The 11,760-nt window shown below is 40.8% G+C and overlaps 1 pseudogene; it reads right to left on the bottom strand.

The window, feature by feature from the left end:
* Window positions 1-4,522: 4,522 nt before the first annotated feature.
* LOC110325108 lies at window positions 4,523-7,798 on the bottom strand (annotated as a pseudogene).
* Window positions 7,799-11,760: the final 3,962 nt, after the last annotated feature.

Genomic DNA, 11,760 nt, shown 5'->3' with positions numbered 1-11,760 from the left:
CATAGTGGTCTGGATTCCAAACACCCACACAAAGAAATGCCATGCAGTTAGTTCTTCAGTTGGGATGGTTGAGATCACATACTTTATGTCATTTAACTAGTAACTAAGATATCCTTTAGGAGAAAGATGAAGGAACAAGTTAGGGGATAAACACATTGATTTTAGCAGGCTTCTGATTCCCCACACCTATTCTCTGGCAACAGAATTATTCTATCTGCTAATGAGCAGAAAAGTATCTGTAGACCTCCCAGGGCCAGGGAGAGCCACCAAATGAATAAGAAGGGAGATTAAAATGTAAGGAGAGTCAGCCAAAGCTAGGTATGTATGCAGTTGCTTCTGTCTGCTCCAGAAGTTGCGTAAGCTGGATGCAAAGGCTTGGGTCTGATCATGAAAGATGGAGCTCACATCAGACCAAACACCTGGTTGCTAAGGGGTTAAGCTTCAAGTTGAAGATGCTTTTACATTTATCTCTCAGAACTATTTTGAAATGGGAGTTAGATTAGAGGGGGATCCGATGTGACACTATATTTAGGTCTTCTGCAGTCCTAAATTGCTTTGCTGCTTTTACAGAATTATGTTTTGAGGCAAACTCCACCTCTGATATTATTCATAAAAGTAAGTCTACTTGACTCATAACTCCAGAGTAGGAACTGCTCAATTCTTTTCTGGTATCATTTGGGATATTCCACAGCTACCGAAGTGCTGAGGACGCTGGTGAAGATGGCTGTAGATGATGGGCATAAGGGCTAGAGATGACCACCAAGGTTGACAGGCCTTTCTCCCCAAGGTGACTTGTTTAGCTTTCTGGTTCAAACTGGTGACTTGGTCAGTGAGTACCTGTGCACGCCTTGACCACCTGTGCTGATGGGGGGGACAGCCTTGCTGAGTCCCCTTGCAGTGGATATGATGACAGGGAAAAAGATGAGTGAAGCAACTCATATGATCAGATAAAATGTATTTTTAGGATTGATTAAAAATGATAGTGAGAGAGGGGGGAGATGACAAATATTATTGTTATAAATATTACTGAGATTCTGTGTTAACTTGTGATTATAAAATGACCATGGCAGTCTTAGACTTCACGGATTAAACGTCTGCAATTTTACACAAAAGAAGAGGCTAACATGGCTTCGGCACCTACATCAACCTAAAAAGTTCAGGGTTTAGATTCTGACTCTAATGGGTTTGAGAGCCTCTTGAAATCCCTCCCTTCACAAACCTCTGCCAGGACTGGGGCCATTTTCGTTCGTAAGAGTGAAATAGCCTGTGGGGCATAAGCTTTCTCAGATTGCTAGGCACCCCTACTTAAACTTACAAACTAAGTATTAATGGGCATTGTAATTACATTAGCAGGATGAAATAAAGTCAGTCATAAATGATATGAGGCTTCCAAGGGGAGACTTCTAAGTGCAAATTGTGTGTGGCCAGTGCTTCATCCTTTATTTCATCTCTTCAGTCTCAATGATGTCCAACTGGTGAGTCTCTCCTTATTCAAATGTGTTAACATAGGGGGTTTGGCTCCTCCTCCCATGTTTGAGGAAACATACTAGAGAAGAAATCTATAGATTTCTCTGGACCCATTCATGTGACAAATTTGCAACTATGTTAAGTACTCTGGAAAGCATCTAGAAAAATCTCTTTAATTACAGCTCTAATGTGCATGTCTTTACATTGTAACATAAGGTTCCATATGTGCTCTGAGCCTAGCTGATCCATCCTGGATACTGATGATCCCTACCTGAATTGACTGATGGACATTTGGGGAGGTTATAGCTACTTGCAGTTAAAGCAGACAGGAGTTTCTGATAGAAGTCTTTTACTGCCACCCAGTGGCCACAGCTAGGATTTGTGGGAAGGAGCTTAGTGACTGGTTTGGAAAATGGGCCTTAGAAAGCAGGATGAAGTGCCTGGTAAATACAGAGGTGGATCCTCAATGCCTACCATTGGACTTAGCATAGAGTCCCCAATGAAGGAGCTAGAGAAAGTACCCAAGGAGCTGAAGGGATTAGCAGCTCCATATGAGGAACAACAATATAAACCATCCAGTACCCCCAGAGCTCCCAGGGACTAAATCACCCGGATGGCCCAGTTGGCCATCAATGGGAGGAGAGGTCTTTGGTCCTGTGAAGGCTCTATGCCCCAGTGTTGGGGAATTCCAGGGCCAGGAAGCATGTGTGGGTGGGTTGGTGAGCAGGGGGAGGGGAAGGGAGAGGGAGTTTTTGAAGGGGAAACCAGGAAAGGGGGCAACATTTGAAGTGTAAATAAATTAAATATCTAATAAAAAAAGAAAGCAGGATGAAAGAAACTTGGCTTCTATGTTGTTGTGAAAATCTTTATGAACTTCAAGAGGGCAGTGGAGTAGGCAGTGGCCATGCCCGTTAAGGTCTTCGTCTGAAATTAGGGGGGACTTGGACCCGTCTTCAATTCATTTTGGGGTTGGTTGTATTTCAGAATTCATAAAGTGAACCATGAACAACCATCAAACCTTCATTAAGTGGAATTTGATAAAGGAAGAGATGGATACAGCTGTCTCACTCAGAGGGTTGAACTGTGGCTTAAAATCATCCTGTTCATCACAGATAAGTCAAAGACTAAATGCATCTCCATGTGCTACTAGACTAATGTGATCTGGGCCCACCTACACAGGTGGCAAGTGCATTTACAGACAGAGGTCTTTCTCTGTTTAGATTTTCCTTCTGGATTTGGATATGTTTATCTAATATCTGAAGCAACTTTTTCCTAACATTGAGGAGACCTAGAACAGAAAATTATTTCAGTTTATGGTTCCTGTTTATACATTTCTGTATGATTTAACCAAAGAATCTATTTTAACATGGGTTCAAAAGCATCACATTCTGTGAAGTTTAAATTTACAATAAAGATACTTAAACTAAATTTTGGACTTACTGATATCCCTATTAACTGCATTCTTGTCTCCAGAAATCCACCATCCTGAGTCCAAGATAGGAACCCATATTGTAGTCAACAATTACTTTATGTTAGCAGAACGTTTAGTGTAAAACCCAACATGACAGGAAAATGATTCAAAGCAGAGAGTCACTGCTTTTCAATATCTCTCAACAACTCAAATGGTACTTCCAAACCAGGACAAGGCAGAGGTTTGCTAAACTAAACAACTAAAACATTCTTTCATTACGATACAGAAAAACTTTGAACAGAAGTAGTTATTGGCTCATTAAACTGGACTTTATTAATGAATAATGGGAAGATAATTTAGACGATCAGATAGACAAAAAGTCTTGGGAAAGCAGACAAGCATGCCCGACATGCAGTATACTAGTCCACTAGAGAACACAGATGGGGAAGGGCATGCTACCAAACAGACAGAAAATTGCGGGATGCACCTTCACATGGAAACAATGGACACTCCAGAATATGCCCTGGATCCTGGTGGCAGAGCGCAGGGATGGATTATTGGATTCTTAAGATCTCCTTGAATGAATGGAAATTCCCCAATAAAAACAACTTATCTATGTACTTCTTAACCATCAGGCCCTGATGTATAAATAAAGATAGAGGTGTACTCAACAGGGGAGTTATTTAAATAAAAAAGCCTATTTAGCTCAATTTGTTTTTACACTGGAAGGAAGAATGGACATTTCATTAAAATAAGACTCACCAAAGATCTATGCCAATGAAGCCTTGTGGTGTAATATACAGTGGGTAGCTACTTTCACGAGTGTCTTGGGCAATTGACAGAGGCTTGGCCCTTCAGGTATGCATTTAGGGTTCATGTCTCTGGAAAGGTCAGGGAATACTGTTGCAACCTTGGATTCTTTTGTAATATTAACAGAACTTGTACTTGAAAGTACGTTTTGAATAACTAAAAAAGGTTTTACAAAAACATAAGATTTACAGAAGTTTCTAGACAAGCCATATAAAATGGTCACAAACTTTCCTCTTCCCCCTCCTCCTCCTCTTGTTCTACCTTTTTAAGGGGGTGCAGAGAATCCACAATTGACAGTGAAGTCACAGTGATATTAGTGAGAGTTGTGATGTTCATTTAATATTCCCATTTCAGTTCAGACAATCAAGACCATCCATCTATAGCATCTTAAGTTGTATGTGGATAGAGAACATATACTAAAAAACTGAGTAATTGCTTTTTTCCCCCTGCAGTTAGATCTCATAAGCAGGGGGAGGAAGAAAGACACCATAAAATTAAAATAAAATGAATTTCCCCATTAAAAAAATAAAATCACCCCTGGCAGTTAACCCTGACATCTACCTTCATTCACAGAGCCTTGTACTTAGACCACAATGGAGGACTGAGTCAAAGCTGGGAGTCACTGCTTCTCAATGTCTCTCAACACCCCAGATGGTACTTCCAGTCTCTGCTCATGCTTTACAATAGCAAACCAGAATGTGTGTGTAATCACCAAAGATGACAATGCCCGGGATTTTAATTTGTTCTGTTTCTAAGATGGTGTTTAAATGCAAACAACAAAAGGAAGACATCTCGGTAGAGCAGAAGTGATGCACACTTGGTGATCTGATCAACTTAAATATTATTTATGCTATAAAGCCCAGTCCATGCTCGCGCTGTTTCTATGGCTTGGGCTTTGTTAGTCTTCCACAGCTCAGTTACATCATTAACTGACAGATCATCTGGATTAGGAACACTTAAGAAAGCCTGAACTGATAGCTGAACTGTGTGCATCTGCAGTGCTGGGAACCACCTACCTTTCAAAAATATCTGAATATTCTTTCAAACTTGTCGACATTAAGATGATAAATGTTCTTCATGAACCATACTTTAGGTGCTTTCATTGGGTATTCTTCTAGAAGCAATAGTTCAAGTTTAAATGTCCATCCCTCAAAGGGGGACTCCTGGGGCCAACAATGACCATAAGAAAAATCATGGGTGTTGTTTTCATCTGGTTCTGCTTTAATGCCAGGAACTGGTTCTTGGGTCTCCTTGATGATCCTGGGAGCAGCCTGGCCATCTTGTCAGATCAGTCTCTCTCCAGCTCAACAAACACACGGTCGTTAATGAGGTTGCTTCAATGAGATGTTTTTAAAAATTAAACTCATGATAATGTTGACAATCAGCAAAAGTAAGGGCATCTGAACCTGATAGGGCAGTAGAGATTCCACATGTCCTTACCTGTGACTTGCTTGTTCTACTGAATTGATCCACAGGCACCCTTCCTGAGGTGCCCCTTGCAGTGGCAGACACAGTAACAGGCTTGCTAGGCTGATGGGGGGGGGGGGAGTTTACAGACAAGTTTGCACTGAAATCTACCAGAATTGCCAATAAACGAAATGTTTCTTTAAAGATGTACTCACATCTCTTTAGTGAAACAGATGCCTAAATAGTTGGGCTTTATTTTGTTTTGCAAATATGTAAAACGTATAAAAGAAGGAGCATGACCAAGGAACTTAGCTTTAGCCTGTTTTGGCCAAGAACTGAAGGGAAAATGTAGGAATGGAGTTTGTAAAAGCTAGACTGTAAGCACAATGCTTTAACCTCTGAGGCTGTATGGAGGTTTGAATGCTTTTGACTCTCGAGTAAGAAAAGGTCAGTGACATTTATGGTGTGCTGTTTAGGCAATGAACTATCCCCAGCAACTTCCAATGTTCTCTCTCTCTCTCTCTCTCTCTCTCTCTCTCTCTCTCTCTCTCTCTCTCTCTCTCTCTCTCTCTCTCTCTCTCTCTCTCTCTTTTTATTGTTAGGTCTGATAAATATGCTCTGACAGAAAGATCCGATGGAAGTTGGTTAGGCCAACCCTTAATGTCATGATCCCTTGCATAGATCTTTGTGGTTCGGCCCATACACACAGCGAGGTCCTGTGTGGAGGCATAGTCCACGGGAGTTTCAACTGTCTGCATACTTTGACATTCTGATGTGTTTGTTTTGTTTTTTCTTGCTATGATGACTTTGTCTTGAAGTAAAATCTTCACTTGAATGTAGCATGTAGAGTTTGTAAGCCCTGAGTATCCAAGCTAAAAGATGTCTTTTTTTTGAAGAAGGTAGGGATCGCCGCACAAGTTCTTGTAAAGCATATGAATGGGGATTAGTCCCTGATGGGAGCAAATAATGCACAGGACCAGATGGCTTTTGGATAGAATCTTACAGAAACTTAGCCAAGCATTAGGCTAGGAAAATGAAAGCTAGCATAATCTTTACATATGTCTGATACAAATATAAATTGATAAGCCGCACTGAAATTCAGTTTGCAGAGTCACCAACAATGCACAAACTACTAGAGGACCTACCTCTGCAACTTCGCATTGTGACCCTGAAGGTCTGAAGGTCAACATAGCACAGAGATAACTGCACATCCATGTACAGCCAAGATATGAAGCCTAGTCTAGATGTCCATTATGTTGAAAGAAGACCAGAAAAAGAAAATGTGACATATGGATACTGTGGAGTTTTATTCAGCTGAAAAGAAAAAGGAAATGTTGTTATTTGGGGGAAAAAAGGGATGAAATTAGAAATTATCATATTAAATTAATTAAAGCTTGGAGATACAAATATTGCATGTTTTCTATTATATGTGATATATAAGTTTAAGTGTATGTACATGCACATGCATGCAGGTGTTTGTGTGTGTGTGTGTGTGTGTGTGTGTGTGTGTGTGCATGCACATATATGTACATGCAACATGGAAGTGGAGGGAAAGATAAGAGCCTCCTAAAGAGGAATAGAGAGATTAAATGGGGCGAAATGCACTGTATTATATTTTCTGTCATGTGGAGCCTGGATAAACCATGTGTTATAAGCAGGAAGGGGAGGGGAAAAGGGGAGATGAAAATATTAGAGGACCATGGGGCCCTAGTGGCAGGAAAACGGAACGGGGAGGGGAAAGTCGAGGGAAGGGTATGAGCAAAGCACAGTTCTTTATATAACTGGTATCTTAGTCTAATTAAAATCCATCTACTCCTTAGGAGACAAGACGCCTGCTCTGAGACATGCAATCCCAGAACTCATATCCCCATTGGAATTTACTGCAGCAGTGTTTATGGGTACTGAAAATGATGAAGATGCTCACCACTGAGGGAGCAGTTACGAAGATGTAGTAAGTGAATAGAGTTGAAAACAACACAGCAGTCAGCAGATCTTAAAAGTAACGAGTTGGTATAAAACATACCAAGCATACTATAAAGCAGGATGCCATGTGTATGAGATGGAAATTTTAAAAATACCTACCTAGAAAACAGCAGTAAACATTTTATAAGAACAAATGCAAGTAAAACCAACTTGTCATCTTAACGAGGTTGAAAGTGGGAGCAAGATATAGAAAGATAAGGGGGAAGCAGAGTGAACACGCAGATGGAGAATGGATGTCTGGGGGACTCAGAATAAAGCCAGAGAACAGCAAGCATCCTACCACCCTGCGTGGATGGATAACACACCCACCGTAAACGGAAGACGATTGGCTCTCTTGACAAAGAATTTCTTCCATCCTCCAACATACAACTACTAATATAGATTTCAAAGAAATAGCTGATCTCGGTTTCCACACAGGATCAGGGCAGAATTTAAAATAGGCCATAGTTTGTAAGAACCCATACCACATCTTCTCAGGACTGCCTTGGAAGTCAGGAGTTGGTCCTTAGCCATGAGGTGATTCTGGGGGGCAGTGAGCCTTTCCCCCTTTTTGGGAAATTAGAAGAAAGCCATCCTCCTTCTGTACTTGAAGCTGTCCTCTTCAGGTAGAAGCTGCAGATGTGACCTCTTGCTGTTGAGATCCGTTAGTTTTCTGTTTGCTGATTCTATATTCCAGAGGCCGTTCTGTCCTTGAAGGCCGTTTACATACTGACCACTCATCTCCTTCCCAATACACTCTTGCACTTATGGGTAGAAGAAAGGGAAGGGAAGGCAGAGGTTCCTAGTGCCAGCTGTGCTCAGTGCTGTGGAAGTTGTGCTTCCCTTTCTTCCTCTGGTTTCCATTTGAGCCACGCAAATCATTTCATTTTGGGCAGTAAGATCAGAGTGAGAATTTCCAAGTGGTTACATGACGGTTGTCTCCTCCTTTGTACATTTTGCTACCAGCAGTAAGAAGAAATTACATCATGCTTTCAATACATTACTTAGGCAAAAGGTTGTCTTCCTCCTCCTCTTTTTTTCCTCCTCCTCCTTTTAATTAATGTGCTATTCCACTTCTTCTGCCCCCTGTTATTTCTGATGGGAGATTAGCTGTGGATCTTTATGGGGTTCCATTTTATGTGTCTTGCTTTTCCTTCTTCAAGTATTTTCTTTCCCTAGTTTTTCTGTTATATTTGGACATAAATATACAGATTTAATTTTTTCTAAATATTTCGCATGTCACACATTTTATGGTCATTTCTCTTATTTTATTTTTTCACACAGTATTTTCTGGTAAACATTAAGAGCAGTATCTGTTTCTGAGGCTCTTAATTTTTTTTTTTTTCATTTTTCTCTTTGCCCTTTGAATTGCATACTTTTGAGTTTGCTGGTTGTTTCCGTTGCCATTTCAAATCTACTATTGAGTCCCTCTAATGAATTTTTATTTTATGATTACTGCCCATTAACTCAGATGTTTCCATTTTGTTCTTCCTTATAAATTTTCTTTTTATTGACACCATTCGCCTAAATGCATCTTCTGTTGCTATAAATGCATACGAGAATTTAGATACATTTATAAATGAGAGAGAGAGAGAGAGAGAGAGAGAGAGAGAGAGAGAGAGAGAGAGAGAGAGAGCTTATTTAGTTTTTTGCTATTGAAGCCCAGTAGCAAAACACTATCATCTGATGGCCTTCATGCTCGTCTATCAGGCATGGCAGAGGCAGAACAAGTTTGTTGACTTGTGTCTATAGTTTTCCACTTACTAAGACCCCAGTGCTATGAGGGCCCCATACCAGAGATCACCTAATTACCTCTCTGGTATGTACCTGCAAACAACATTAACACTGGACTTTAGGAATTCAGTATTATCATAGGGCTTGTAAGGAACAAGTACCTGGATCATACCATCCTATGAACTGAACAGTTATATCTTCCTTTATTTCTTTAATTATGGCATCCTTCAGTCCCCTACACATGCTGGTTGTCTGCTTGGAAGGAACTCTGACATCTGCATAGTCTCAGGTTTCAGTCTTTGTGTTATCTACCTCTGTCCACAGCTCTGTGTGGATAACACATACTTGGTCCTTTATTGCGGTGCTTCTCAACCTGTATGTCGTCAACCCCTTTGGGGTTGCATATCAGATATTTCCATTATAACATGTAACTTTAGCAAAATTATTATTAAATTATAGCTAAGAAGTAGCAACTAAATGATTTTATGGCTGGGGGGGGGTCACCACAACCTGAGGAACTGTATTTAAGGGTGGAAGTGTTAGGAAGTGCTTTATTGTGTTGTACTTTGTTAAAGACTGGCCATAGTAACAAATATAGTACTTATGTGTATGGTTTAACTTGCCATCCTCTGGAGCTTATCGTCGTTGTTTTCTTTCTTATTCCCTTTGAGCTGTGTCTAATCCATGTTAGTGAGCTCCGTTTTCCCCCACAATGTGAAGACGTTGATATGTTTACTGGGAAAGCCAAGTCTTGTCTTTCTGTGGGTCTCTGTGAGGATAGCAGTTTTAGCAATGGCTTTACTTGACCATCTCTTTTCTCCTAGTCTACTTGTCCAACTGTCTCCTGTATCAGGAATCACACCTGCACCCATCAGACCTCAGCCATAGCAGGTGGGCTTTTCCAGTTGTTAACACGAATAAACAAACAAACAAACAAACAAACTCACTCCCTGGGAGATCATTGTTCAACAGTCTGGACCAAATACATTTGGCAAGGATTGATTTCAGGGATGATGGTTGACTTGCTTTTGATAGGCCTTGCTTGGTTATAGAATGGGGTAAACGTTGATTGGGAAAGGTAGAGACTGAACTCTGGCAGCCTGACCTCTGCCTGGGGTGGAGGATCCATTATGCTGAGCTTGGGCGGAGAAGATAGGAACAGGCTATAACACAAACAGGCTCTGATTCTTAACTAAATTCCAGCCCATTGTTTTCAATAAAGTTTTCTTCATTCATTGTTTATCTTTAAAGAAAACAATTTCAAGATAACTTTTATATGTCTATTTTAAAACAATTTACTTAAGCTAATCTGTATTTGTGAGTGAGGGCAAGTAGGTACATTCCTTGAGTTCTTTAGAATGTCACCATTGGGTGTTTTGTCCCTTCCTTCCCCCGTTCTGACTACATTTCAGTACGGAAAGTTTTGTGTTTGTTTTTATTGACCTACGTGTAATCTCGCTGCTTCTTTCTCCAGCCACGTCCCTGCACTGCTGAGCCCATCAAAGGTCCTCCTCGTTCCTCCAACAGTGTTCTCAATTTTGAGAATTTCCTCTTGGTTTTTTTCTTTTTTTTTTTTTCTTTTTTTTTTTATTTCATTCGTTCTTAGAGTTTCCATCTCTGATTGCATTACTCATTTGTTCTCTCGTGCTTTCCACTCCTCTCCTTTTTTTCCATTAAGGCCTTTAGCATATTAATCATAGTTATTTTTACAGCTCTGTCTGATAATTTCAAAATCTCGGCAGCATCTGAGTGTGGTTCTCTTTGGACTGGAGCTTTGCTACCTGTGTAGCATGCTTTGGAGTTTGTGGTCGAAAGTTTCACATTAAGTATTAAGAAGGAGAAACTGAGCTAAGAGTCTTCAGTGTGAACACTATGTTAATTGGGATGGAGATTGTGTTGTGGTTAAGGTTTGTTGTGACCCCACAGCTCAGTCTCACCATTTCGCCACCTCGTCTCCTTGTCTTCTTCGTCGATTTAAATCTAGCACTGGCTAGCCTGGAACTAGCTATGTAGATCAGGCTAGACTTGGGTTTACAGACCTCTGCCTATATAAGCTGGGCATGTGCTGCTCCACGTGACTTGGGGAAATCATTCTTTAATCCTGTGGGAATCAGTATGGGAAGATACCAGACATCCTGCTCTGGCCTTGACACGCCCGTGAAGGAACATGCATACTCACATACTCATACAAATTACATAATGCCCATCTTCAATAACACACTGATTTCATCCTTTGGTAGGCCCGTGTTTCTGGGCAATGGTCTTCATGGGTGTTTATTATCTGTCCTTGTCCTCTTCAGTGAAATGAAACTGGCAGTGATGGGCAAGATAAAGGCACTTTGTTGCAGGGATAAGGCTCCAAGGAAGGTTGACTTTCCCCTGCAGAATAGAACAGATTTTGTGGAGAATATTTTGAGCATTATTAATCATATCTAGACTTGCTCTTTCTTTTTTGATGAGTATGGATATGTCTGTGCATGTGTGTGTGTGTGCATCTGTGTGCATGTCTGCATGCGTTCATATGTGTTCATCCATGCGGGTGCTGGAGTCTGATGTCACCAGGCCACTTCCTGTACCACTCTCCTCTTTATTTTTTGAGACAGAGTTTTTCACTGAACCTGGAGCTCACTGGTTTGTAAGAAGCCTCAGGAATCCATCTGTGTCTCATTAATTCTCTGTTGATGGAATTATAAGAGCACACCATGTTTATCTTTTTATGTAGGTTAAAGGAATCAAAATTCCAGTGTTCATGCTTGTGTGACAGGCACTTTACCAACGGAGTCATCTCCATAGCTCCTAGCCTTGATCTTTCTTTACAAATGCCAGAAAAGAGCTTCCTTAGCTCTTTACTGTTAGAACAATGTGAGTTGCAAGGAACTGAAGCCCAGGGAAGAGTTACAGGATGACTGCCAGACGAGTTCTCTCTCTCTCTCTCTCTCTCTCTCTCTCTCTCTCTCTCTCTCTCTCTC

Source organism: Mus pahari, chromosome 8 (genome assembly GCF_900095145.1).
Source record: "Mus pahari chromosome 8, PAHARI_EIJ_v1.1, whole genome shotgun sequence".
NCBI lineage: Eukaryota > Metazoa > Chordata > Mammalia > Rodentia > Muridae > Mus > Mus pahari.
Note: the sequence above shows the minus strand (reverse complement) of the source record. Positions and strands in the feature narration are given on the sequence as shown.